Source organism: Dipodomys merriami, unplaced genomic scaffold, assembly GCF_024711535.1.
Source record: "Dipodomys merriami isolate MVZ:Mamm:240054 unplaced genomic scaffold, mDipMer1.0.p SCAF_15, whole genome shotgun sequence".
Lineage (NCBI taxonomy): Eukaryota > Metazoa > Chordata > Mammalia > Rodentia > Heteromyidae > Dipodomys > Dipodomys merriami.
This window is the reverse complement of record NW_027202826.1, coordinates 9,164,040-9,190,483: the sequence shown is the minus strand read 5'-3', so window position 1 is coordinate 9,190,483 and position 26,444 is coordinate 9,164,040. Positions and strand designations below refer to the sequence as shown.

Below are 26,444 nucleotides of genomic sequence, written 5' to 3'. Positions count from 1 at the left end.
AATTTTTAAAAAAGCACAGGTTCTGAATGTTTGGTGATTCCTGGTTCTGGGATATTGGGATATGTTCATTCAACCTCCAGAGAGAAAGCTATTTTTTTCCTTTTAAAGACAGAAGTACACAACAGAAAAATTAAGAAGTATAAGAATAATGTAAAACACTGGAATGAAATGAAAAGATATTCTGTCACAGTGTGTGGTCTGTGTAAAAAATCATGCACACTAAGCCAGCTGCTAAACTCAGTGTTAAAGCATAATAGCTAACTTTATAATGTAGGAAGCAACCATAATTAGGAAATGGTTAACTCTTTAAACTGTAAGTCAGTGTAGTAAAACCAGGCGAGGCTGCAGGTGGGAGCAGGGGTTTTATGGAACATTAGAAATGTTTCCATGCGAGAAGTCCCAGCTGCAGAAAATTATAATTGAATATATGCTGTTTTTCCTTGGCATATAATACTTACAAGGTATGCATTCTTTTATGTGGTATCAGATTTCATCTTTACAGTGGCAGAATAGCTTCTCTTTATTTTTCTTTAAATTTTTAATGCATTATTTTAGTTGTATATGTTTCTTGGATAACATGTTGTAAGTCATTAAGTATACCTGCTATGTAAAGTAATGATAAAATCAAAGTCGTTAGGATTTAAGATTTTGTGTTCTTTTTTGTGTAACACACATATGTAATATACAACATATAGTAAATAAATAAATATAAATGTTACATATGAGGTGGAGTGGATAGAAAATGCACTGATCAGAGTATATATAGATATCAGAATAATTAATATTTTCATGTTCTTATCACTTCTTTGGTTTTGGAGTCTTTGGGCTACTCTCTTCGAGTTCTTTATAGAATATATCATAGCTTACCGAAGACCACAATTATCCTACTGCACTGTAGAACAGTGGAACATTATAACTTCTCACTGGTATCCATTATCCAAACCCTTCTACCTGCTATCTTCCCAACTTCTCCCAGCCTCTAGTAATGGCTACTTACATTCAGATTGAGTTTTTAATTACTCACATGTGAGAGAGAACATGAGGTATTTGTCTTTCTGTCTCTTAGCCATTTAATGTCCTCAGTCTACTTAATTTGCTGCAAATGACAGGATTTCATTCTTTTCCATGGCCCAAATAATATTCTCTTATGTCCAAACAACACATTTTCTTTATCCATTCATCTGTTGAATCACACCTCAACTGACTTCATATCTAGCTATTGTGAATAATGTTTCAATCAACATGGCCATACAGATGAATGGATTTGGTGTGAATGGCTTCACTCCAGAGATGACAGTTTTAGCTTCACATAGGCTAATGACTTGCTCAAGTTGAAGTAACATAGCTGGTGCTTGAATCTAGTTTCTATTGGGAGACTCATTTTCATCAGCAGCTCCAATGAAGCATACATGAAATACCTGCTTTGTCTTGAAATAAGTTGTAGACAGTTGTGTGTGAGATAGAGAGATGGATGGGGAGAGAGAGAGAGAGAGAGAGAGAGAGAGAGAGAGAGAGAGAGAGAGAGAGAGAGAGAGAGAGAGAGAGAGAGAGAGAGAGAGACAGACAGACAGACAGACAGACAGACAGACAGACAGACAGACAGACAGACAGAGAGAGACACAGAGAGAGAGATAACTTGCTGTGTGGAGAAAAGAACCCACCATAACCAGCAAGTTCCATTGGTACTTAAATGCCTGGGCCAATGTTCCAGCCATATTTATAAGCTTGGTCCCCCAAAGATATATTCAACAAATTCACATTTCTAAAGTTAGCTTAAATTGTGCTACTTGAATGTATAAAACAGGAAGTTAGACTTGCCCACTGTAATCCCAAGCAGCAGAGAGGAAGCCCAGGTAGGATGGCTGGTGCGACTTTCTAGTGAGAGTCACTATGAGGCGGTGTACGAATTTTACTTGTCCCATACCATATGTCAAAATTGAAATTGTAGCCAGAATTAAAAAAAATTAGGACAAATATAAATATTGGCTAGGCTTCTGGCTTCTTTTGAAAAACAGAAGATCTGGTCCCCTAGGTTGGCCTCTTCCTCGGCATCAGCTGTAGCTGGAGACAAGTGACATTCTTTAGAAGAGGAAAACACTTCTGAGTTTGCTCTGGTTCTTGGCATGTCATAGGAATTGGAAAATAAAGCTCAGATTTGTTATCATTCCTCATGTTTTGATTCCGTGAGTGAGAAGAGCCAGGTAACACAGAAGAGACTCCACACTGAAGAATATCAAGAAGGGCATCAGAAATCTTGAAAGAGACCCCCATCTCAAGTGATGGCCAGCCACAGTAACATACTTATCTTGGCATTCCAGCAACACAAGAGTCTGAGATTTGGAGGGCCAGGGATCCAGGCAACATTTTTTTGTGTGACCCCACTTCAATGGAAAGAAAGTACCCAATATGATGGCATGTGCCTGTAATTCTAGTTATTGCAGAAATTATAAATAAGAGCTCATGGTCCATGTAAGCCTGGACAAAAGGGAGAAATTATCTCAGAAATAACCAGAGCTAAAATGCAGCACTATTCACAATAACTACACAATGGAAACAGCCTATATACTCTACAACTGATAAATGAATAAAATCAATGTGTACACATACCCAATGGAATATTATTCAGTCATAAAGAAGAATGAAATGGTGTTTTTGTTTTGTTTTTGTTTTTTTGTCGGTCATGGGGCTTGAACTCTGGGCCTGGGCGCTGTCCCTCAGCTCTTCAGCTCAAGGCGAGCGCTCTACCACTTGAGCTACAGCACCACTTCCGAAATGGTGTTTTTTTTTATGTTTTTTGTTTTTGTTTTTGTTTTTGGCATGGCAATGATTGGAATTGGAGATCTTGCTAAGTGATGTAAGCCAAGTTCAGACAAAGATCACTTGTGATCTCTCCTATGTGGACGCTAGACCTAAAAACTAAATATACAAAAACCACACTAAAATACATTGTGACTGAATGCAGGTAGCAAAATGAAACTCATGGAAAGCTGTTGGATAATGGGGGATCCTGAGGATAAACAAGGGGTTCAACCTCCCAGTTTGTGCCCATTCCCTTCCTTTATGCCATGGGCTTTTTTGGTTATTCAATAATTATGTGAAATTTTGCTTCCTGTGCCCTGCTTTCAAGCTTTACAGCACAATATTCTATCTCACAGTGATTTCTATGCTTTTTTTTTTTTTTTTTAAATTTGTCGGTTGTGTGGCTTGAGTTCTGGGCCTGGGCACTGTCTCCAAGCTTTTCAGCTCAAGGCTAGCACTCTACTACTTGAGTCACAGTGTCACTTTTGGTTTTCTGTTGGTTTATTGGAGATAAGAGTCTCACGGGTTTTTCTGCAGGGCTAGCTTAGAACCACAATACAATCTCAGCCTCCTGAGTAGCTAGGATTACAGGCGTGAGCCCTTGGCACCCAGCCTCTATGTTTTGTTTTGTTTGTTTTTAAACATTTGGCTATTCCATGTCAACCCTGTGAGTTAAAGGTTCATTGCTGATCATGTTTTTCTGCTGGGATGGCGTTGCATGGATGTAGGTTCTAGTCTTGATAATGTTTCTAGTGCAACTCATTGTACAAGTCTGTTCTCTTTATTAGTACAATATGAAGAATTGATATGGTGGAAATATGTAACCTAATTCTGAAGTTATGTGAGATTTACTCTCTCTCTTTCCTTCCTTCTCTCTCTTATTTGTCTCTCCCTCTCTCTCTTCTCTTGGTTTCTTTTTCTCCTTTTCTCTCTCTCCCCCTTTCTCTCCCCACCTCTCCCTCTCTATAACTCACTGTCTCTCTTTCCTTCCCTTTCTCTCATTATAGTTCATTATAAGCCCCTTTGGATTTAATTGTTTGCTCACTTTGAGGCAGCTCTTCTTGTTTGTGGGCTACACAGGGATAGGAGAGGTGCAGAGTGTGGTTTTGTTTTAGAGACAGCAGGTCCAGCTGAGTTTCCCAAAGCAGGAGGCTTTAAGCATGTCCAGAAGAGGCAAAGCAAAAATGAGAAAACACAAAGAGACCAAGGCCACTGAGCATAAACTTTACTTGGGGTACAGTTTTCCTCAGGGTTCTTCCATTTTCATGGAAGAGAAATGTGAGGGAGACTAATAAGGGATCCATCGTATGTGATGAGGATATTGCTTTCTTTAGGTCATAATGACCACATTTCCAGCCACCAGCTGGGTGGCACCATCTTGGAGCAGAAGGGAGAGCATCAGTGAGACTAGTCCATCCCATCTTTAAAATTCAGATACAATGCTTGTCGTGGGATTTTCATATTCGTTTTTATTTTTAAAACATATTACCTCGCAATATTACTTATCTTGATCGTCTGAGATGTGTGGGTGTGGCACACTTTAAAATTTCACCTAAGGAGAATACTCAGATGTTTCACCCTAATCCTGGGCCTGCTAGCCATGCTAGAACACTGCCTGCTCTCTGCCTGCTCAGTAGGCTAGCAATGGGAGACAGGGAGCTTTTGGTTCTCCATTGAGAATGTTCCCTCTAGTCTCTTGCTCTCCAAGGACTTGATTGACTAACTGTACTATATAGACTGATGGCAAATAATAGACCAACAGGATGATAGCATCTGGTTCCATTTTTAGAAATGCCATCTGTGGTTCCTGTGGCTACAATCACACACCACATTCTTGGAGATCACTGAATTGTTATCCCTAAAATGTTAAGACAAAAGGTGGATGGGTAGAGATTCTTCCTATAGGCAAAACAAAGTCCCCAGTACTAAAGGAGACAAATCATCTGCCAGAAGCAGGAAGAACACCCTGCAACTGCTCTGAGAAATGACACCGGAAACTCCTTAGAGGTGGAAAGAGACTGGAAAGTTCACCACAGTCCTGTGAGGCAGAAGGATGTGGTATTTAGGCAAGCAGAAAGCGATTCCCAGCACATATGGAGGGTTTGACTAATAATAGGCTGTGGACATGTTTCCTTCCTTTCAAGCAAAATAACGCTTTGCTACAGCCCTGTCATGGAAAATAGGAATAGTGCGAGCTCCTGAACTAAAGGGAGAAATATGTACGTAATTATCCATGATTGTGTAATAATAGTTAAAAGAATAAATGAAGCCAGAACCAAGTGTTAAAATGGGTGCCATTTTGCAGGCCACCGTCCATGTCAAAAGACAGTGATGAGATTAAAGACCACGAGGCTGGTTACAGGAGACACAGAGCAATTCTGAATTCCTTCCTTCCTTTCTTGGCTTCTGAGGCTTTACATAAAGTTGCTTCAAAAGGAAACAAAACAAAAACAAAACAAAACCTGCTGGTGGAATGTAATATGGTGCAGTCTGTGCAAAAGAGTGTAGTTTTCCTTAAAAAGTTAAACCTAGAATTATCGTATGTCCCAGCAATTCCATGCCAAAACGCAAGCCCAGGGACTCAACTGGGTTTATTGCAGGATTTTATAGGATGAATAATGAGTTGGAATGGTTCTGGTCCCTATCAAGAGATGAGTGGATAAACAAAATGTGATCTATACATTATGAAATATTATTCAGCCATAAAGAGTGATGACAATGTGCCTTGAAAATATGCTAATTGAAGTAAAATAATGATACATACCAAATAACTCTGTTGTATCAGGTATTAGAAGAGGTCAATTCATAGACACAGAAGAACATGAGGCCTAGAGGAATGTGGACTTGTTACTTAATGTGCATACATCTTCTAATTGGGGTGAGGAAAATATTTTGGAAATAGATTTGGTGATACTTGTATAACACTGTGCATGTAATTAATGTTGTTGAAGTGTGTACCTAAAAATAACTGAAGTGAGAGCTAGGGATGTTACCTCAGTGGTAGAGTGCTTGTCTAGCATGTGAGAGGTTCTGGTTTTAATCTCTAGACTGAACAAAGAAATTCAAATTAAATGGAAAGACTTGGAAAAAATTATATTAAGTGAAGTAAGCCAGGCCCAAAGAAACATAGGTCCCATGGTTTCCCTTATTTGCAATAACTAGTAAATATCTGAGACAAGCAGAAAAGGTCAGATAAGTTGATGTTAGGTGAAATGAACCCCATGATAAGTATTCAAATGTTTTTTTTTTCTTGTAATTGTTTCTAACATATTTGTAAGATGATTTCTTTGTTGCTTTGTATGACTCTCCCCCACGGTATAACCCCTGCTTTCACTGTATTTGATGTTGGTATAATTTGTGGAGGGGAAGGGCAAAAACAAACCATTTAAATAGGGATACAGGTGGACCCATTGCAACAATCAGATGTATAAGTCGTTATGTCGAAAAACGAACTTTACAACTTTGGCTGGGGGGTGAGGATGGGGGGGTAGGGGTGGGGAGATGGGAAGGGATGGGAAGGAGAAACAAAGGAGGAGGCTGCAATGCTTGATAAGAAATGTACTCATTACCTTGCCCATGTAATTGTAACCCCTCTGTATGGTATTTTCACAATAAAAAATTAAAAAAAAAGAAATTAAAATAGAGAAAATAAAAAAATTAAGAAATCAAAATGGCCAGTATATATTATATAAATTATATATAACATATGCAATGATATTATCATATATTAATATACCTTTATATGATCACATATCATATATTATCATAATTATTATTGTATAAATATATGATCATATTTAACATATATATAGTACTATAATTATACAATATTATAATTATATAATAATGTAAAATATTATATATATCTTCACAGGAAAAAATAAAATAAATTTTTTTGTAAAGAAAAATCTAAGGACATTGTGGATAGGTATGAAATATCCATAAAATTTTGGTTGTTTGTGCTCAATTAAAGCTAGATACTGCCATGTTCTTTTTTTTTTTTTTTTTGTCAGTCATGGGGCTTGAACTCTGGGCCTGGGTGCTGTCCCTCAGCTCTTCAGCTCAAGGCAAGCGCTGCTCTACCACTTGAGCTACAGTGCCACTTCCGGTTTTCTGGTGGTTTTATTGGAGATAGGAGTCTCACGGTCTCTCCTGCCCGGGCTGGCTTTGAACTGCGATCCTCAGATCTCAGCCTCCTGAGTAGCTAGGATTACAGGCGTGAACCACCAGCGCCCGGCTACTGCCATGTTCTTAAAAGTGGAGTTGACCCAAAACACAGAATGTTAGACAGAAAAAACTCGACCTTCTCCAGAAAAATTTTGTAAAAGAGTTACTAGAGACTTAAGACATTTGTCTGGTAAAGCATTTGTCTGGTGTTGAACATAAATTCACACACACACACACACACACTGACCATAGAGGTTCTGTAAAACCTTCTCTTCAGTTAAGGCTAAATGACACCCTGCCTTTGGAACCACTGTGCTTGCTCTTCTTCCCTGTGCTCATCCTCTCCTGGGAAGGGAGGCCTGGGCCCCACATCCTTCCTAAAACTGCTCCCCTGTTCCTTGGCAATGCTTTTCATTAAAAAAAAAATCAGTTCTTTGGTTTGTTTTTGGTGCTGGGTATTGAATCCAGCACCACGCATACCAAGAACACAGCCGGTCACTGAACTCACCTCCACCTAGCTCTGGTAAAGCTTATGTCCAGTGGCAGCAGCTGAGCGGCCAGGAGTGGGTGATGTTCACCACAACTCTTCAGAATGAGAAATGGTGGCTATGGATTGGGCATGATTATGCATATCGTGACTCTAAAATTCTGAATACAGTAGAATGCAGAATTTAATAAATATAAATATAAATATTCTGTGACTAAGCTCAAAAAAATAACTGTGGCATGTTATACTTTCTAAAGTACCTAATTTTACACAGTCCTTTTTCTGTTTTTTGATTGGTCGTAGGCCTGAACTCTGGGCCTGGGCGCTGTCCCTCAGCATTTCAGCTCAAGGCTAGCACTGTACCCCTTGAGCCACAGTGCCATTTCTGGCTTTTTCTGTTTATGTGGTGCTGAGGAATCAAACCCAGGGCCTCATGCATGCAAGGCCAGCACGCTACCACTGAGCCACCTTCCCAAGCCCCTAAAGTACCTAATTTTAATGTGATGTGCATTAATAGTCTGTGAGAATATTTGTGTAATTGATTAAGAAATTGGCCCATGCCAAGGGCTCATGCCTGTAATCCTCGTTACTCAAGAAGCTGAGCTGTGAGGATCAGCGCTTAAAGTCAGTCCAGTTAGGAAAGTCTGTGAGACTCTTAGCAAAAATCCAGAATTGGAAATGTGGCTCAATTGGTAAGAGTACCACCTTGAGTAAAATAACTCAGAGAAAGTATCCAGGAGTTGGAAAGTTTTATTCCCTTTAAATTCTGTGTTTATAATTTTCTCTTTATTTCCTGTTAGCTTTACCTTTTTGCCAAGTCCTTGTATTTTCTTTTCTTTTTTCTTTTAATTGCTTCATGTTCTTTACTCCAGGAATAGTAAGGGTATTTTGTTACTGAATACATTACTTGGGAATGTGCTCCAGGTGTAGTGTTTACCTGAACACATGTGGTGTGATGTAGGTGAATGTCTAAGTGTCTTCAGATGAGCGTGTAGACAGGTGGTTCAGTGAATTGCCAGAAAAAATGAAAAGTGGGTGGTCTGAGGTGGATGTTGCTTGAAACCAAGAGGCTAAACATGTACTGCTGACATCTGTACTCATTTACACCCAATGATATCACAATGAACTTTTATGTGTCATGAGCACATGTCTTAACCAGCAGAGTTGGTGTTTAAAAAATATTCCAAGTGTTTTATTGTTTGGGTGACTTAGAACTCTTGAGCTTTGTGATGTTTGATTGGGTCTGGACTTGATGAAATACCTCCAACTTTAACATGTTCTCCTGGCCTTGTTGAGCTTTAAGGAGCCTTGAGAAATGGTGTGGGGTGCATATTTAAATCAACATCTTGTTTGCCTACCAGACTTGGGGGCTGAAGGGCAGTGGATAGAGGGAAATCTCAATGATATTACTTCTAAGTGGCACTTCCTGTTTCTAAGTGGCACTTCCTGGCCAAGGAGGGCTGAAAATCCTCTTGGTAGCTGTTCAAGATGGACCTATCCTTCTTCCTTCAGGAATCAGAGGGAGGCACGTGATCCCCTCTGCACACTGCCCCACACCCCAGGGGCCACTCCCACTTTAGAAATGGAAATGTTGAACCAATGTCCTCAGATAAAAGATATACTGTATTGGAGAACAGGGAAAACAAGGATTCACACAGTGAATTCCCACCCACTGCCTGTTCTGGAAATGCTTACACATTCAGTGTCTGCGCCTCACAACTAAATGTGTGTTTTTCGTTCAGTGTAATTTCAACAACTGGGTACTATCATAAACATTGATGGAATATCTGTGCTTTAAGAAAAGAAGGTCCTGTTTTCATGCAAATATTAGCAAAGTAGTTAAGAAAACACAAGCAAGTAAGACATAAAATATGACTCGTGGGCAGATGGTTTCTGAAATTATATATTTTTCTGTGAAGCATTAGTTGTCTTAAGAGCACTAATGCTGATCTTTTAGAATGTGGGTGTATAATTTAACGTAAAATACCTTCATCGCACAATGCAAAGTTTACTTTGCCAAGTGCTTAATTTATAGTGTTTTTTCTCCCTAGAAAGATACTTCTTCAACCAATTTTTTTAGTAATCTTTTTATAAGAAGACTCTTATTTGTGGGCTGACAGAACTTCTGAGAGAATTATCCAGAGAAGAAAAGAATACATTTTATTAACAAAAAAACAACCTCCTTAAAAGGATATTCTACAATTTCTCATACAAATCATTTCTAAGTTTTATCAGTTGCTCGCTGTCAGGAAAATTATTGAAAAATTTTGATCTAAGTATCTCATGTCACACCTTGAAACCGCATTTTATCTTATTTTCTGTATGTGAAGATCAGCTAGCTACAGAACTTGTTGATCTTGCAGAGAATCTCCATCCATGTTTTTCTCTCCCTAGTCCTAGTATGGGATGGAATGGATGCAGAGTGAAAGATATCTTGGCTCCAGGTCAGTCCAAGGTGTTCTGTGTTGTAATGTTGACTTGATAACCTTTCTCATCTCTAAGTTGGCCAGGGTGGGTTTGCCTCATGACACATCCTGAAGGTGGCAGCCCCCTTACCTTCATTCTCCTATGAGTCTCTCATCAGATTGACAGCTTGATGGGAAATCATGCTTATGAAAGGGACGATGAGTGATACATTCTAGTTAGAACTACGATTTTTAATCCTTTTATTTTTGAGACTAGTAATTTCCCTTCTTCAAGCACACTACTCCTTTGGCATCTTTTTTTTGTTGTTGTTGTTGATCATGGGGCTTGAACTCTGGGCATGGGCGCTGTCCCTGTGCTCTTCAGGTCAAAGCGAGTGCTCTACCACTTGAGCCACAGTGCCACTTTCAGTTTTCTGGTCATTTATCAGAGGTAAGAATCTCACGGAGTTTCTTGCCTGGGCTGGCTTTGAACTGTGATCCTCAGATCTCAGCCTCCTGAGTAGCTAGGGTTACAGCTGTGAGCCACTGGTGCCTGGCTTGGCTTGGTTTTGACCACTTTCTCAGTTTGCTAACTATATTCTGATGACACACAGCTCTTCTATCCTCTTCTGGAAGAAAATGGCACATTTCAGGTATTAATTCTACCTTGAGTCAAGGGACAAGTAAACATATTGCCTGTAGTTTTGTTGATAATGAGCCACGAGGAGGAAAAGTATGCTATGTAATTTTATGCTACTGAGAATCTAGTCTGTACTGGGTATTTTCTTTTATTTTCTTATCTCTCCTCTTCTTTTCCCTTCCCTTTATCCACCTTCCCCTCCCTCCCTCCTTTCCTTTCTCTTTTCGTCTCTTCTTCCTTTCCTTCTTTCTTCTTTCTTCTCGCTGCCTTCTGATGACAATACCATATGGTACAGGAGAAGAGTTGTTGCTGAAGTCAGGACATTATATTTATCTTTTCCATCTGATCTGCCAGGTCTATCATTCTGTCATGAGACAAAATTAGGTTCCAGCTGATGAGAGCTGATCCTCACAGATAATTTGTTCTGATGTCTTTGAGGTGTTTGTGAATATATTGTATAATGATTTCTATCATTTTTTCCAGCAGGGTTCATGGATTTTCATATCTAGAAGCATTTCATTTTCAAATATACTTACCTTGTTTGTCCCTTTTTGCCTCTTTTTTTTTAATGGGAAGGATTTTGGGCAAGCCATGATGCCACATGCCTTTCATCGCTGAGGAGACTGAGGGAAGAGGGTTTTAAGTTTGAAAACAGATTGGGATAGCTATGGTAAGTTCTAGGCCACCTATGAGATCTTGTCTTTGAAAAGAAAACAACAAAGCAATAATCAGATAACAGAATCATATCCTATAGTTAAGCCACACACACATTTTAAAAATTATGATTGCTGTTTGAGGATTTGGCATGAGCATCTCTAGCTCTTTTGTCTTGTTTGCTTAGCTGATATCTATCACTTGAGTCACGCTTATAGCCTAGCTTTTTGCTGGATTTTTGATTATTTTTTTTCTAGTCCTGGGGCTTGAACTCAAGGCCTGGGCACTGTCCCTCCTCAAGGCTAGCACTCTACCACTTGAGCCACATAGTCACTTCCAGCTTTTTCTGTGTATGGGGTACTGAGGAACTGAACCCAGGGTTTCATGCGCGTTGGGCAAGCACTCTACCACTGAGCCACATTCCCAGCACCTTATTTTTTTGAGTTGAAGTTTTAGGACCTAACTGCCCAGATTGGCATTGAACCTCAGTCCTCCAAGTCTGCACATCCTGGCTAACTAGTGTATAGAGGTGAGTCACCAACTCCTCGATTAAGCAAACATTTGAAGTCCATTCTTTTGTTGATGGATAGGTGATGTAGTATCAATCTTCTCCTGTCCCAGAATAGAAGAGCGAAGAAGGCTCTTTGCCTCTCAGCTACCCCTTGTGTATTTCTATGTATTTTATGTTTTTTTATTGCTGGTAAAAATAGAATCTTAAAAAAATTACACTTTTGTTATTGATAAATGAGAGTACTACAGATTTAATATCTCACTTGCTTTTCTTAAACCTTGCAGTTTATGCTAAACTTCCTTATTGTTTGTCCTTAGGTTTTCTTAGGAGAAAATATATGCAAAACAGTAGCACTTAATGTCTCCTCTTCCAACCCTTCAATCTCCCCTTCCCTCCCCGACTCTGGCAAGGACTTTCAGGACAAGCTGGGCAGAATAAATGATGGCAAAATCTTTGTCACAGGCCTGACTTTAAAGAAAACATGTTACCAGCAAATAAATGACAACTCAGAATCAAGTTTTGGTAAGAAGCAATCATAGATTTATTTTTACATTGCTCTTACTTTTCAATATTTAGGCACATGATACAGGACCATGGGAAACAATAAGCTTAAATACTCTCACATACTGCTGTGTGGCTTGTGTACTGCATAAGAGAATGGTGCCTTTTGGGACTTAGACCGTACAATGGTTTCATGCTGCAAACAGGCATTGGGATTGCAAAAATCTCAGGAATGGAAGAGGCCATACCAATGAGACTATGCTTGTAACAGCATAAGACAGAATGCATTATTAGGCTGGGTTTTAAGATTCCTGTTAGTATATATACAATGGGTGAAATGTGTTGAGATTCTACATTACAACACTTGCATCTGACATTTTTCACCCCTGGACAGATATTCAACCTCCACATTTTGGGGTGAGTATTGGCTGTAATATTAAAGATATCTGAAAGGAAAGTCATGAAGTTCGATGATTAGCTCATGGAAGAATTCTTGTACTGAAACGGGAAAGGGAGCAAACACGTTCTCACAGGAAGTCCAGATTTTGTTTGTCATTTAATTATTTCTCCTTAGTTTAACGCAATTAGGAGTTTTTAGTAACTGAGAATAAGTGATAAAGATAGTAACTAGGACCTACTGAGTCATGCTTTAAGGTGAAGATAAACAAATGCACCAATAAAATGGAATTTCAGAGTATGATCATACTTTATTGATACTAGGATCATTTTTTTTTCTGGCTAGTACTATGTTCAGTGTGTGTGTGTGTGTGTGTGTGTGTGTGTGTGTGTGTGTGTGTGTGTGTGTGTGTATGTGTGCGTGCACACGGGCGCACATGCGTTCAGGGTAGGGCTGTGTTGTCCTTTAGCATTTTTTGCTCAAGGCTGGTGCCCTACAGCTTGAGCCACTTTCAGGTTTTTGTTAGTTACTTGGAGATAAGAGTCTCACAGATTTTCTGCCCATTTAGCTTCAAAACGTGATCCTCAGATCTCAGCCTCCTGAGTGGCTAGGCTTATAGGCAAAAATCACTGATACTCTGCTCATGTCCAGTACATTTTATATTTTGAATGCAAAATCCTTCTGCACCTTATATCTGCTTTCCCCAGGCCCAGCCCTTCTCCCCACTTGCCTCTCCATTTCCCCTACCTTTCACTTCCCTTCCCCAGGTTGCACTTTCTCCTTTCTTCACAGCGGTGTCCGGCTGCCTGCTCTTTTCCTTCTCTCAAAGTCATGCCAGCCATTGTTCTTTATGCCTCTCCGAGGAATACAAAAAGGCTGGCCTCAGAATTATGATTTGTCTTTAAAGCAAGGAGAATGAAGCATGTGCTAAAAATCACTTTAATTTAATAGGCTCCCCCTAGCAACTTCAGGTCTTCTCTCTACTGCTATTCAAAGAATTTATTTACCCTGTCATTTAAACTTTGTAATATATTATAAAAACTTTCCTTCAACATTTAAACTGTCACAAGCGGTAGGCACTTTTAAAATTCGTGCTCACCTTTAGGCAATGCATGAAAACAGTCACTTTTTTTTTTACTGTGGTAAAATTTCTGACTTCTCAAAACAGATGTGTCAAGGCAATGTTTCTCTTGAGCAAGGAAAAGCACAGAAAGTTAACTTTTTCTCCCTTGGATGTTTTTCTCTTTCTTTTTGGTAGTGCTGGCGTATCAGTGCTTGGTGATCTTTCTACTAGTGCTGGTATATCAGTGCTTGGTTCTTGCCAAGTGTCTGCTCCGCTACCTGAGCCATGCTCTCCACCCCCTATGCACTGGTTACTTTTGAGATCTGGTCATGTGTAATTCGTTTCCAAGGCCAGCCTGGACTCAATCCTTCTACCTATGCTCCTGGCACAGCCAGGATGGCAAGCATGTACCATCGTACTCAGCCTTTTTATTTTTAAATTGTGATGAAGTCTCAGGCTGGTCCTAAACCCTAACCCTCATGATTTCCCCTCCCTCAAAGAGCTGGGATTAACATATATGGCATATATATGCACATCAGAGGGAAACTATGAGGAGGACACAGAAACAGAGAGAAACAGGGGAGAACATACAAGAGTGGGACCCATCAGCTGCACTGGACATTGGTGAAAATGAATTAAGCAACTGAAAGGCCATGATGGAGGGAGGGAATGAGGGTACAGCTGACACGAAGCAAAGGAAAGAAATGTGGAAAGAAATGTGCCCAATGTGGAAGAAATAGTTGTATTGCCAATGCTCATAGAACTCATAAACTTTGTAGACCATGACAAAGACAATTTGCCCCATGAAGTTTAGAATGTGTTTGGCTTTAACTAAATATCACTATCTCACAATACTGTGAAATAGGTGAGATTGTGTAATCACTTAATCACAATAGAAAATTCTATAAATAAGAATTTGAAAACAATTACTACCCCTAAAAAAAAGAGCCAGGATTATAGACAAGCACTTCTATACTTGACTTTGCCTTGAATTGGCATTTATTTCCAGGGAGAACCTTGAAGTCCTTCTTGAACTACATACATACACACATATGCCTGTAGGTCCAACTTGTACCTTCCAGAAGCCAGACGGCTGGCTCATTGCCTGTGGGGAATGGATCACCTTGACGCCAGTGGAAGTGGGGCCCCTGTAGGCCGATCCAGCCCTCATGTCACGTGGCAGCCATGTCTCCCTAACTTGTAGTGTTCAGCTTGTCTGCAAGAACAGGGGGACCTGAGATCTGTGGGCTACCAGGGCGAGGTGGTGAGATCTACCAGCCACACCTGACCTTCGCAAGACCTTGGATCCGAGTGTAAGGAGAGTCAGCCCACGTGGGACAGGCACAGCTGGACAGAGCTTTGATCTGACTCTAGTGGTTATTTATTTGCCACACAACACCTGTCTTGTAGAACTGGGATGTAAGAAACTCCACCGGCACCCGTATTTGTAGTGAGAAGTCAAAGACGGTGTCATGCATTTGTCTATTGGTTCATGTGTCAATTGGCCAGTTTTGCTTCTTCTGAGAAGTCTGTCTTTGGCTCATGAGCCCATTTATTAATTGGGTTGTCAAGTCTTTTTCTGTAGCCAAAGAAAATGGTGGTTTTTAACTGATCTTTCCTCACTACTATGCTATTTTACATATTAAAATCATAATCTACGACATGAACGCAGGTAAATCTTATTGGGTTTTACCTAATTTGGTTTTATTGTTTTAAGTATTCAACTTGAGAGAAATTATTCATTTAGATACAAATAAAATGTTTCTATAAACCTCCCCTCAGCCCCCAAAATGTAGTTGGGGTTCCCTGAGTAACAAATTTGTATTTTCAACTCGAGCCACCAAAACTCCCCTAATTTGTTTTCAAGACCAATTCATTTATAACATTGAGCTAAAATAAATACCAACATAAAGAGAGGTAGAAGATATGAAGCAGCAATGAATTTTAATATTTTTCCTGTTTTTCAGCTTCCCTATTCTAGAGGCACGTTCTTTGGCTGGGCTGAGTTTTTCTTGTGGAGTTTGGAGTACATTTCTATACAAACTCTAGATCATAGTTTAACTTCTGGAATATTCTCTCCATCGCTCTTTCATCCTCTTTCTTTTTTCATATATGTTTGCTATCTTCAGTATATCTGTTCTATTTCTCGAATTTTCTCATGAAAGTATAGTGTCTATATCCAATTTCATTAAATTTGTCTGTGTCTATTTTTTGTACTAAAGTTAGGGCTGGTGCGTTTACCATGTAGGATCCTGTGAATAAATTGTATTTATTTATTGTATTTATAAATTGTATATATTGTATTTATTTGGCTGGTGGCTCTAAAACCAAATGGTATTTGAGTCTTTAAAAATAGTCTTAACAGTTGGCATTGGTGGCTCATGCCTGTAGTTCTAGTTACTTACGAGGCTGAGCTCTGAGAATGGTAGTTCAAAGCTGACCTGGGCAAGAAAGTCTGAAAAACTCTTATCTCTAATTAACCACCAAGAAATCCAGAAGTAGAGTTGTGGCTCATATGGTAGAGCACTAACTAGCCTTTAGCACACATGTCAGGGAAAGTGCCCAGGTCTGGAGTTCAAGCCCCAGGACCAGCACACATACAAAAATAAATTATAACATTAGTGCCCTTTGTGAGGCTGGTTTTGTTCAGCCTCCATTCTCAATCATCCAAGTCCTGGAGTTTTAGGTTCCATTTTTCTTCACCCAAGAATTGTCACAGAACCCCTCCATTCCCCCTAAAATGAAGTCTGAAAATCTGGGGATTATTTTTGCGCTGGTCATTTACATGAGGATCAGTGACAAATAAATGATTTGAGCCTCTGCATAAATGCATTCGACAAAGAAATGATCAGAGTCGTTTTCAGGACAATGAAGAATGTCATGGGTCTGACAGGCCGTTTAGTCCAAGTTCTCAGTTTACCAGTTTGATTGGGAAGAGTTGGAACCCAGTCAGTTTCTCTTAAGGGATTTGGGGTAAGACATAAAAATCAAGAGGCCAGACCTTGAGGTTGGCCCAGATGCAAGGCGGAGCTTTAGATGTGGGTAGAGCTTTAGAGTGAGCAGCTTTGGATTTCAAGTCAAGGGCTCTGCCACTGGTGTGTTTTGTTTACCATGTGTCTGCCCCGCTGCCATGTTCTTTATCCTCCATCTTTATCCGTCATTTCCCCTGCCTTAGGCCTTTTGTCTCCCCATGACTTTGATTTACCTGCAAATTTAACTTTCAGTTCATCTTATGTTTTTCTATTCATTTATTTTTTAGTTTTTGGCAGTGGTAGGGCTTGAACCCAGGATCTGGGCACTGTCTTTGAGCTCTTTAGCTCTAGGCTAGTGCTCTACCACTTTAAGCCACAGCACCACTTCTAATCTTATGTTTTTCTATAAACCTTCTACAGTCTTTTCAGATAGCTGTAATTTCTTCTTTTTCTTTTCTTTTTCTTTTTCTTGTTCCTCCTCCTCCTCTTCCTTCTCCTCCTCCTGCTTTTCTCCTTTTCCTCTCCTTCTCCTCTTCCTCCTCCTCCTCCTCTCCCCTCCTCCACCTTCTTTCTCCTTCTCCTCCTCCTCCTCCTCCTCCCCCTTCTTCTCCTTCTCCTCCTTCTACATCCAAACTCCATAAGATAGAGGTTTTTTTCTCAAGTCCAAACATACTGGACATTACTGACTGGAGTATAAGTTGGCTTCTTGTGGGTCAGTTGGCTTCTTGGTTCAAGTGGGAAATGTCACCCCCACTTTGAAACCCAGCTGCTGTGGGCTGCTTCCGGTCAGCTTCTGCCGGAGGGGGCTGCTGGAGGGGTCGGCCCCCCGGCTGCCACCCTGAGCCGCTGTGCAGGTGTAAATCTCTTCTGTTCACAAGTAAACAAACGCATGATGATCACTGATATTCATCGTGATGAATTAGCAGCACAGGATTCTGAAGCACTGCAACATCAAGAAAACCAATTATGTTCAGTAGAGCTTTGGCGTTAAGTGAATTTTACTCTCTTCCAATAGCTTGAAAGATGGTAATTTCTCAGTAGGTCCTGATGATCCCAGTTGATCTCTGTCGATGAGGATATACCATTGTCCAGTGAAAAGCAATCATTTCTATATGAGAACTATTGATCTGTGAAATCATGGATAATGAAGAATGCTGCCTGCTACCATATATGTACCATGTACATTCTGTTTTTTTTTTTCCTTTAAGTTGCTGGTTGAAGCCAATCATAGTTTCTATTGATCATCAAGCAACTGTCAGAATGTGTTCCTCATCATCCGTAAAAGCTTCTCAGCCAAAGTTTTTATCCTACTGAGTGATGATGCAGTTTTTCTTAGAAATCAAGCTGTGCAAATAGGAGCGATCTCACAGGAAGAGTATCTGGAACAGTTCACATTTGAATACATAGTTAATGACTCCTCAGGGTGCAAGTTATTTCATGATGATGAGATTAAAGTCCTAGGAGTAAATATTTTTCCAATTCTTAGATGTTCTTATTTCCTTTTCTACAATCCAGCTGACAGTTCTTCAGGGAATATTTTTTTTCCAGTTCTTACCACCATGAAGCATGCTTTGCCTTGCTGAACCTTAATCACCGTTCTCTGATTACTGTCACTTGTGATAACTTGCCAAATATGGTCTGTGAGTTAGCAACCCGACTGGCTTCCCAGAGAACAATGAAAACTAAGGGGATGTCAGGAGCATGCATTGTAGCATTCAGATAACCTACAAAATTAAAAAAAGTGGGAGGGAAAGGAAACCAAATGCCTTTATGTGCTTTGTCAAGATCTATTTGGGAAATTCCATGTTCTCACCTGCAGAGCATGGGAGCTGGTTAGACCCCTCCTTCAGTCTCTGCCAGCCTGAAGAATCCAAGTGTATCTCATGACTGAAAAGCACAGAGGTAAAGCACCCACAGTGGGCAGAAGGTGGCAGTGTTGCTGAAGGAAACTTTCAACACTGCCACCACACGCCAATTGCTATGCACGGTGTTGGTACCTTCATAAAATTAATTCGGTAGCAAATTAGTGACAAACCACTAATTTAGCAGGATTAAGATATTCTGCGACCACAGTTCTCTGTTTTCCCGAGGTTGATAACATCATTATATATGACATTGCTTTGCTGAGAAAGGAGACAGCCTTACACGCGATCACATCAAGCTTGCACAAATATAGAAGTCACGCTACGCTCAGAGCTATCAAGTGAATCATAATTATTGTTCTATTAGTTTCAGGTATTTTGGAAAAGAATTTGCCTGGCTATTATTAAGTGACAACTTCTCCATACATATTCGCAATTTGGCATGGATATTTTTAGCAAGGCGAAGTTTTCCAACCCCCCCCCCCCCGCCAACTTTTTGAGATGAAGAAGCAGTCACACATATGCATATATTTCAGTGGACTTCAGACAGTTTAATCTGTGATCCACGGCAGTAAATTTACTAGTGTGATTTTTTTCCTCTATCCTAATAGCATCTAATAAGAGTTAACTGCTCATAGTGGGGTTGAGATTTAATGTTTAAAATTATGATCTTACTGTTTGTTTAGCAAAACATCCTAGAAGAATACCACACCATAAAATCAAATGATTACAAGGGGCAATTTTTAAATCAAGATTTTGTTTAGAATGAAAAACTATAGTAGTAGTATGTATATTTTATATTATACATTTGTGATTTATTTTTAAATGAGCACATATTGCTATATAAGGAGGATTTCATGCATGTAATCTATTCCTATTGTGATATTTCCATACTTGCATATAATATGTTCCAATACATCCCTCACCCCCAATCTCTTCCTCCTCCTCCCTTCTGAACACAATTTCAATGGGCTTCAGTGTTTCATTGGGTCAATAGTACCCTCAGGTTCAGATCTGGTATGCCACGGTTCTAGTCTGCCATAATGAAACTGGAGACACTAGGTAGGAAGCACCAACTACAAATGTAGTTCTCACAGGACTGCAGACTAGGGAGTCTGGGATCGAGGTGCAGGCAAGGTTGGTGTTTTGTGAGTTTCTACTTCCTGCTGTATGGACAGTGTCTTCCTGCTGCATCCTCGTGTGGTAGAAGGGGTGATACAATCCCTGTGAGCACTTGTTCTATTCCAGGCAGCTCCACTCCCAGGACCTAGTGGTCTCCAACAGGCCTCACTCAATACCATTGCCTGGGGGCAGGAGGTCAGCTTCTGAACTTTAGATGGCACAAATATTCAACAACGACTTTCTTCTCTTAGGGGGCTGGTACTGAGGGTTGAACTCAGGAGATTCTGACTTGTAACAACTGAAACTACACCCCTAGTCCTTTTTTTTTTTTAAAATAAGGCTTCACCTGGTGGTTGTGAACCAAGATCTTTCTACCTCTGCTTCCTGAGTAGCTGGGATTGCATGCATGTGCCACCGAGCCTGACAGTGGCTATTTTTATTTGGATATTCTTACCCGCTTAGCATATTCTGGTCCTATCTGCTAGATGCATCAATAAGCTTTCAGGCCAAGTTGTTTTTCTGTGTCTCTGCAAAATTGTTTAGGAGAGATTACCTTTCTGAGGCCAGAACCAGCCATGCCAAACACAGTGCAGGCTGATGATTATGCATGATTCCGGCCACTCTTACAAGCCCTGTCCTGTGTGTGGGTGGGTGGGTATCATTGTGAAGGCAGGGGGCAGAGTCCAGGGTGGGAGGGGGGAGGCCTCTCCTGTGTAGAGGCCAAGGCCGTCTCCCTCCATTGCCCAGCTCCCTCTCCCAGGAGTGGACTTTCTCTGCAATGTCATTCTAGGCAGGTAGATACTTCATTCTTTCCTCCTTCGGGACGCTGACTCTTCATAGGGTAATGTGAAGTTCAGATATAGTCACAGGCTCTGCTTTGGCATTATTTTCTAGAAAGAGCCACCCTCTTTATTTGCATGTTATCATCTCCCAGGTACCTTTCCATGTGTTCCTGACAATCCATCTCCTTTTACTTCCAAGTCTCGGTGATAACACCTGAAAGGAAAATTTCTCTATCGCTTCATTGATTATTCCAGGCCTGCTCCTGAATGAAGATTTTTAAAGTATTTTTGGCAGCATTGGGATTTGAACTCAGGGCCATGCAATTGCTAAGCAGATGCCTTATCACTCTAGTCCCCTTTTATTTAAGTTTTTTTTTTTTTTTTTAGATAGGGTCTCACACTTTTGCTCAAGCCTGATCTCAGACTGGTCTCCTACCAATGCCTCTCACATAGCTAGAGTCACGGAAGTAAACTGCCATACCTGGCTTGTTTGTTGAGATGGGGGGGGGGTCTCACTAACTATTTTTCTGCCCAGGTTGGCTTTGCCTTTGTCTCCTGAGTAGCTTGGATTATTTGTGTGAGCTACCATGCCTGACTCTTCCAGGTTTTGAAAGTTGCTGTTGGCCTTTGCCTGAAATATTTTTTCCCCCTCATAATCACATGTTGTTGTTCTAGATCCTTTCTTCTCTTAAAGAGTCCATTTCAATCTTACTTGCACTTTGTTTCTCATTCCTTGAAGCTCAACTCAAGGTTTATTTGTCTTTACCTGACTTCTGAAAAGAGGGGACCATGTAATTTCTCTCCACCATGAAGGCGCTTTACCTATGTAGCCTTTCTAGGAGTTTGTAGACAATCAGGAATAGAGAGACACGTTCATTAATAGTTATGACACAGACATAGATGGATCAATTTTTTATGATTAAGGAAAATTCGATGAACGTCATGATCCATCAGGGATGGATAATTTGGGTGGGCAGAGAAAGTGGAAGAATGTGAAGTTTACTAGATTAAGAGACAAAGACACAAAGAGCAAGAATTCTTCAAGAAATGTTGCATGAGTACAGTGCAATAAAATTTAACAAAGGGGACATAGTGGGAACTAGGGTGGGAAGGGTAGGATTGCGTCAAACTATGACAGGCTTTGAGTACTGGGCTAAGAATTTAGACTTCACATGTGGGATGGTTTAGAGGGAGAGTCTTGTGAGTGCCAACGACAGGAAGATAAATGTCTGGATAGAAGATTTAACAAGGAGAGGAGAACAGCAGAGCTAGCATTGACAGCACCCAACAATCAGTTGGTGGGGGAAAAGGTCAGGGAAGTCCTGTCTGGGTGGGTAGGAAGATGGTGTTTGTTCACCAAGACCGGCGTGCAGGTTTTCCTTCATCCAGGTTTCTCTGTAAGAGGAGGAGATGTTGAATTTGAAGTGTTCCTGAGAGTTCACCAAAGAGTAAATATCTGGTAACATGAGAGCACTAAGCTTGTCAAACTTCATGCATATTGTTTCATAAGTAACTAGAGATGAGGGATGACGTCTGAAAGCTTTGGCTTTTCATTATTTAGACCTCTCAAGCCCTGGTTGGTGCTGAGCACATTCCATTGTAGGTGGTCAGTAAACGTGTTTTGATAATATATTTCACGCTGGTAGCAGGATCTGTGAAGAAAGTCCTGACCTAATCCTACAATGGCTGTTAAAAGCTTCCAAGTCTCTAAGGCTCCCTCTAGCCTGAGTCCTGAAATTAGTTCGTTGGCTTATTACCATCGATCAGACTCTTGGCATGTAAATATTGACAGCAATTGGTGTGTCAACAATATCTGAGTGGACCTTATAGGCTTTTTCACTTTTATTTATATAGGTTTTCACTTTTACTTCACTTTTAAAAGTAATCTATCCGTTCCTTCGAAGGCAACAGGATTCTAAGATGATAGTATGATGCATAGAAATGTACAGTGATTAAAAATTTGTATAGTGAATAAGTTTAAAATATATTTTTTAAACTGTCTCTTTTTCTTTTTTTTCAATTTTTTATTGTTATTATAAAGGTGATATACAGAGAAGTTACAGTTTCTTTCTTTCTTTCTTTCTTTTTTTTTTTGGGTCCAGTCGTGGGCCTGAACTCTGGGCCTGGGCACTGTCCCTCAGCTCTTCAGCTCAAGGCTAGCGCTCTACCACTTGAGCCACAGCGCCACTTCTGGCTTTTTTTTTCTGCATATGTGGTGCTGAGGAATTGAACCCAGGGCCTCATGCATGCAAGGCAAGTGCTCTACCACTGAGCCACCTTCCCAGCCCAGTTTAACATATTTTTATTAAGAAGATGTGAAGGTTGGATTTAACTGATAAACCTGCATGTAAGCATAGAGAGGGCTGTACAGCTGTAGACACGAACAAATCAATGACGAAAGGAGGGCATCCTCAGGAGGATTGAGATTGTATCACTCCTCTGAACAATGGCTACACAGTTTAACAAAGTGAATACCAAGCAGCTGAAACAGGCTTATTTCTTTGGGGGAGGTGGGGGAAGAAAAGGGGAGGGGTCTAGAAGAAAGGAGAGAGGAAGGTGGGAACAGAGTCATTATACCCAGTAGGATAGGCAGCAATGGGGTCCATGGAAGTTGGCATGGATGGGACTGGGGGAGGAGGGAGAAAAGGCTGGGCGAAGACACCCACTGGGAGACATTGCACTCTGGATCTGAGGCATGGGATGGAAACCTCTTTGCCCAACTACTTACAATTGAAAAATAATGCATAAAATAGAGAAAGGACAGTTCCTTTTTGAAGGGAGGAAATAAGAACGCAGTTGGTGAAGTTGGGGGTAAGGGAGCCATGCAGTACAATGATGCATCACCCAGGCCGATGAGCATCAGTGATGGCAGGATGGTGGGATCTGACCCGGGCGGGCAAAAGCATTCAGCACACCAATGGAATGGGATAATTCAATTCACAGTGGCCTCTGTCTTCAGTTCAGAACAATTGAAACTGCAGCATTATTTACAGAGGAAAAGTCTGGGGAGGTTGGGAGTCAGGAGGCTGAGTCGCCAGCCCTTAACTGCTGTGGGAGTCATTGAATCTCGCAGCGTCTCGTTATGAGGAGAACCAGCACCAGTGGAAATAAAGGCTCAGGATGCAGGAAATGTGGATTAAGTCGTGACTGTCACTGACTAAGCTGGGGTGCCCTTAGACAACGTACTGAAATGTGCTGATCTTTTCTTTCCATCGTTGTCGACCGAAGCTATCATTACCTCACCTCCTTCTTTTTTTTAAAGGATAAATGGAGTGATAAATAGAAAGTCACTGGCAAATCCTAGGATCTCAGTCAGCCTCCGCTTTCTCTTTGCAACCTATGGAATGGTAGAACTGGACTGGATGCAGAGCACGCCACACCCCTTCCCCTTTGCTTTTTTTGTGTTTTTTTTTTTTTTCCTTTTTAAATGATTCTATGAATTCTTGAAATCCTTTCCTCCCACTCTCCTGCCAAAAGTTTCCAAGAATCATAAATTAACGCTGCCAGGAAAATGAGTCAAATAAATGACTTCCTTCTCTAACATGCTGGTGGTCTTCCCCATCCCCTTCCCTTCTTAGACTCTCCCTGCAGAAGGCCGTGTCTCAGTCTGGATGCGGGGAAGGTCGCGGGGCGGGGCATTTAGTGGTGCTTGTTAAAGGCCAGGAAGGCAAACTTCATCCAGGAACATGGTAATAGGTGGCAGGACCCCTGCAATGATGCATTCAACTCCGAATACACCTTGGGCAAGTGGGAATTATAGCCAAGGCAAAAAAGGTCCATGTAGGTGGATGGAAAATCACTAAAGGAAACAGCAGGGGTAAAGGAGGGTTTGGTTACAAGCAATCTAACAGAACACTGGTGAAGACAACCTGGGGTGATCAGACTTGGGGGTCGAAGGTAGAGTGGGGGCAGATGAAAGAAGATGAGACATTTGATTAGATATTAAGAGGAGATCTGAAATCAAGGGGGAAGCCAGGCACCAGTGGCTCATGCTGATAATCCTGTCTACTTGGAAAGCTGACATCTGAGGATCAAGGTTCAAAGCCAGTCCAGGCGGGGAAGTCAGTGAGATCCTTATCTCCAAGAATCACAAGAAAGCCGGAAGTGGAGGTGTGCCTCAAAAGTTAGAGCACTAACCTTGATTGACAAAGCTCAGGGACAGGGCCCAGGCCTTGAGTTCAAGCCCCAGTATGGAAAAACCAATCAAGGGAGGCCGTCTTGCTAAACTGAACTAGACGTGGAGAGGCGTCTTTGATAAAATTGGGTTTTATAAAAAAGTGCCCAGATGGGCCTAGGCCAACGTTTGGGAGCTTGACTACAGTTTCGCAAAACCAAGAATCGTCATCAATATTACTAAGGGCAGATTGCTATGTGCCTTTCACAAAGGTACTAAATGACCACATGTGCAACCTGGACTCCTTTCCTTTCCTTTCCTTCCTTTTCCTTCCTTTCCCTTTCTTTCCCTTCCTTCCCTTCCCTTCCCTTTCCCTTTTCCCCCTCCCTTTCCCTTTCCCTTCCCTTCCCTTTTCCCTTCCCTTTTCCCTTTCTTTCCCACCTTCCCTTCCCTACCCTTCTATTTTTTCCTCTTTTTTTTTTTTTGTATTGGTTAACACAGAGGTTGGCAAGAGCAAAGAAAACTGTTTCCTTTGGTGGAAAAGAAACTTTCCACCTTTACTTTGGGGTGAGGGTGATGTAGAATTCATGTGCTGGGGAAAAGATACCCTTGACTTCCCAGAGGAAGTAACGGCACGAACGCAAACATCGGGGACTGTGGATGCCACTTGGGGGGACGAGCTCAGAGATGGCTGCAAGGCGAAGCTTGAGTTCTGCGCAGTGTCCTCCAGGACGCCCTTCATCACTGCAGGACAGTGATTCAAGAAGGGCTGCGGTCCTCAACTTCCTCATTCTGACTCTCAAATCCCGAGGACTGGTTGAGATGTCCCAGCACATGCATTTGATTTCCTCTTCTAGAGTGTTATTCCTGAAGGATTCTTTACCGGGGCTTGTTCTCTTTATTATTCCTTGTGCTGACTCCTGGTGCTTTTCTTCTTCTTTTATTTCCCCCCCACAATTATAAATGTGCTAGCTCTCTTTGACTTTTGGTCTTCCTTAGCCAAGGCTCCAATCCCTGCCCCCTCCTCTTATTTATGCTTCCCATGTATGTGTGATGACAGGTGCATCCCATTGGGCCCCGCGATTGTCTATTGCTTGGTCTGAGACCTCTTGAACTTTGTTCCTGAGCTGACTCCAAACCAATGACCTTCCACCCCATCCTCCTGAGTAGCCGGGATGACAAGGGGGGCCTCAGAGCCTTCCCCAGGTCTTTGAGGCCATTTAGGAGTGGGCTTCTGTGTGCATGAAAGCATCAGTTATAGTTAGTCCCTTTGTTCGTCTTGATTCTCTGATAGGCCCACAGCCTTCTGTGGAATTACAGCCCTAATCTCCTTGATGAGTGACGTGTGAGCTATGGAGACTATTTTCAAGTTATTGTTTTAATAGACCTTTGCCATCAGGCTCCAATAAATCACGACTCCTTACACTGGTTTGAAGACAAATTTAGACTTAATGGGAGAGCGCAAGTAAATCACAGTGCAATGCTTGGAAAAACTCACCTCCTCTTAATGTCATATTTCTTTCTAAATGGCTGTGATGAGTGCTTTTTTTCTTTAAAGAAGGCTCATGAAAAGTAGTAGAGTATTTTTAAAAAGTTAAGACTTTATATGACAGGTTTCAAAAATATCTGAAAGTCAGTATATATGTTCAAGCTTAATAGTTGCATATCATCATACCCCCTAACAGATTTTGCAAAACCTTTCTGGCAATTAAAAAATTAACTAAATGCTAAAGAGAGATCAAAAGAACTTAGAAACCGAATGAAATGTGTCAAGATTCTGAGGTGGAAGCTGAAAATGAGTATGTGGGCTGGAGAATAGGGCAGACTTCTTATTTAAAGCGAGCTAAGGGTTTAGACAATGTGAAGTTATTCAGGAGGTTGCTTCTTCCTTCTGCCATCAGGGGAAAGAATTCTTCCCACAGTGCTTTGGGAATCTGCCTCTTCAGGCGTATGACAAGGTGACCCCTA

At 41.0% G+C, this 26,444-nt stretch overlaps 1 protein-coding gene across 3 annotated transcripts in view; it reads left to right on the top strand.

Moving 5' to 3' along the window:
• Positions 1 to 26,444, top strand: part of Iqcm (IQ motif containing M) — a 273,787-nt gene that overhangs the window by 5,677 nt on the left and 241,666 nt on the right. The window contains exon 1 of one of the 3 annotated variants that reach the window (XM_070022185.1): positions 449 to 461. The exons of the other annotated variants lie outside the window; for them this stretch is intronic. The gene's annotated coding sequence lies outside the window, so the exon portion shown is untranslated. Of the gene's footprint in view, positions 1 to 448; positions 462 to 26,444 lie in introns of those variants that run through there. 3 annotated transcript variants of the gene reach the window in all.